Raw genomic sequence first — 3,485 nt, 5'->3', positions numbered from 1 at the left:
GAGCCCGCACGCCGATCTGCTGGAGTGCAACAGCGAACCCTGCTGCCCGGGAATCACACAAGTCTACTGCTTTTTTTATTTTATTTTTTCTGCAATACAGCGTTGCATGCAAGCATATGGATAAGGTCTCTGGGCCAGTACACAACAAAAAGCGCTAAAAGCAAACACTTGGCACTTTTGAAGTGATAGGGCCCATTCACACTTGTGCGCTTTAGGGCCAGTACACACCAAAAACCTCTAGCTGATCCGCAAATAGCTAGAGGTTTTTGAAGCAGAGTTTCAGAGCGATTTTAGGCATGTTTAGGTAGAGTGACCAGATTTTTGTGGGTCCAACCTGGGAGGGGGTGCCGCAGCGAAAAGTGGGGAGGACTGAGGAGCGCGCAGCGGCGAAGACGGGGGGGGGGGGGGGGGGGGGGGCTGCGCCGTGGCAAAAAATGGGCGTGGACAAGACATTGTATGGGCGGAGCTAACGTAATGATGTAACAGCGAGGCATAAGAAAGCAGTGTTTACGCCATGATGTGGACAAACGAGACTTTGCATCATGCGTGTGCAGAAACTGTGATGCTAATAGTATACCGTAACCACAAAGCAGCAAACATAGCCATCTATGACCATTAAATAATAAATGCAGTAACAGTTACCCAGGACACCAGAAAATAAACGTAATGGGCAACATGTCAGCACAAAATAAACGCAATGCGGGCAACATGTCAGTACAAAATAAACGCAATGCGGGCAAACATTTCACCAGAAAATAAACGCAATGCGGGCAAACATTTCACCAGAAAAGAAACGCAATGCGGGCAAACATGTCAGTACAAAATAAACGCAATGCGGGCAAACATGTCAGTACAAAATAAACGCAATGCGGGCAAACATGTCAGTACAAAATAAACGCAATGCGGGCAAACATGTCAGTACAAAATAAACGCAATGCGGTCAAACATTTCACCAGAAAATTAACGCTATGCGGGCAAACATTTCACCAGAAAATAAACGCAATGCGGGCAAACATTTCACCAGAAAATAAACGCAATGCGGGCAAACATTTCACCAGAAAATAAACGCAATGCGGGCAAACATGTCAGTACAAAATAAACGCAACGCGGGCAAACATGCCAGTACAAAATAAACGCAATGCGGGCAAACATGTCAGTACAAAATAAATGCAATGTGGGCAAACATGTCAGAACAAAATAAACGCAATGCGGGCAACATGTCAGTACAAAATAAACGCAATGCGGGCAACATGTCAGTACAAAATAAACGCAATGCGGTCAAACATTTCACCAGAAAATTAACGCAACGCGGGCAAACATTTCACCAGAAAATAAACGCTATGCGGGCAAACATTTCACCAGAAAATAAACGCTATGCGGGCAAACATTTCACCAGAAAAGAAACGCAATGCGGTCAAACATTTCACCAGAAAATTGACGCAATGTGGGCAAACATTTCACCAGAAAATAAACGCTATGCGGGCAAACATTTCACCTGGAAAAGAAAGCATTTACTCACCTGGCAGAAGTCTCCGGCCTCTGGCGCGCTGCTCCCAGGACCACCTTCCTCCTCCTGCAGAGTTCCGCGCTGACAGGGCTACGGCAAGATGGCGCCCGAAGCCCTGTACTGGAGACACAAATAGTCTCCAGTACAGCGCTTCGGCAGCCATCTTGCCGTAGCCCTGCTCGCCTGCCGGTGTCGGAACACCGGAAGACAATAAGGAGGCTGGAGCGGGGCTGCGGGCAATGAACTGGCACGGCGTCTATAGACGCCGCTGCCAGTTCATGAGGATACAGTGACCAGAGTCCCAAGGCCGGGACGTCCCGCTGCGGAAAGCGGGATGTTTTCCGGCACCTCATGCTGCCTGGGACAGCGGACCCCGAATCCGGGACGTGTCCCGGGCAATCCGGGACGTCTGGTCACTCTAGTTTAGGGCCCATTCACACTTGTAAAACGCTAGTGCTTTTGATAGCATTTTGCTCTGACGATTAAAAGTCACCATTCACACTTGGCGATTTTTCACGATTAGCGCTTCTATTGCACCAAACGCGATCGCCAGGAAATCGCCAGAAAAAATGGTGCAGGATACAAATTTGAGTTTGGCGATATGCGTTAATCGCCGGCGATTAATGCAAATCGCCCAAGTGAGAACGGGCCCATAGGTTATTATGGCACTAGCGCCTTAAAAAGCGCTAGCACTTGAGCGTTTTGCCGAAATCACCGGCAAAACACTCAGATGTGAACTTAGACTCAGTGCACACCAAAACCGTTAGCAGATCCTCAAAACGCTAGAGGTTTTTGAAGCAGATTTTCAGAGCGATTCTAGGCATGTTTAAAGAGGTTTTCTAAACATGCCTAGCGTTTTCTGGAGCGTTTTTGTGTAGCAGATTTCATACATTGTTACAGTAAAGCTGTTACTGAACAGCTTCTGTAACAAAAACGCCTGGAAAACAGCTCTGATCTAGCGTTTTTCAGAGTGGTTTGAGCTTTTCCTATTCTTTACATTAAGGTAGAAATGCTTCTGCAAACCGCAAAAGTGCTGCAGGACCCACGTTTGCAGTTTACTAAAAACCGCAAACCGCCGGTGTGCACCAGCCCATAGAAATATATTAGCCAAGCGTTTTCCAAGGAGGAACCAGTTTGCGGATCGCTTCAAAAAACGCTCGGTGCACCAGGCCTTAGAGAGGTTTGCTAAACATGCCTAGCGTTTTTGGACCGTTTTTTTTTGTAGCAGATGTCATACAGTGGTTTGCAAAAGTATTCTGACCCCTTGAAATTTTCCACATTTTGTCATATTATTGCCACAAACATGAATGAATTGTATTGGAATTCCATGTGAAAGACCAATACAAAGTGGTGTACACGTGAGAAGTGGAACGAAAATCATACAGGATTCCAAACATTTAAAAAAAAAAAAATAACTGCAAAGTGATGTGTGCGTATTTATTCAGCCCCCTGAGTCAATACTTTGTAGAACCACCTTTTGCTGCAATTACAGCTGCCAGACTTTTAGGGTATGTCTCTACCAGCTTTGCACATCTAGAGACTGAAATCCTTGCCCATTCTTCTTTGCAAAACAGCTCCAGCTCAGTCAGATTAGATGGACAGCGTTTGTAAACAGCAGTTTTTAGATCTTGCCACAGATTCTCGATTGGATTTAGATCTGGACTTTGACTGGGCAATTCTAACACATGGATATGTTTTATTTTAAACCATTCCATTGTTGCCCTGGTTTTATGCTTAGGGTCATTGTCCTGCTGGAAGGTGAACCTCCACCCCAGTCTCAAGTCTTTTGCAGTCTCCAAGAGGTTTTCTTCCATGATTGCCCTGTATTTGGCTCCATCCATCTTCCCATCAACTCTGACCAGCTTCCCTGTCTCTGCTGAAGAGAAGCACCCCCAAGAGCATGATGCTGCCACCACCATATTTGACAGTGGGGATGGTGTGTTCAGAGTGATGTGCAGTGTTAGTTTTCCGCCACACA

Source organism: Hyperolius riggenbachi, chromosome 5 (assembly GCF_040937935.1).
Source record: "Hyperolius riggenbachi isolate aHypRig1 chromosome 5, aHypRig1.pri, whole genome shotgun sequence".
Lineage (NCBI taxonomy): Eukaryota > Metazoa > Chordata > Amphibia > Anura > Hyperoliidae > Hyperolius > Hyperolius riggenbachi.
Note: the sequence above shows the minus strand (reverse complement) of the source record.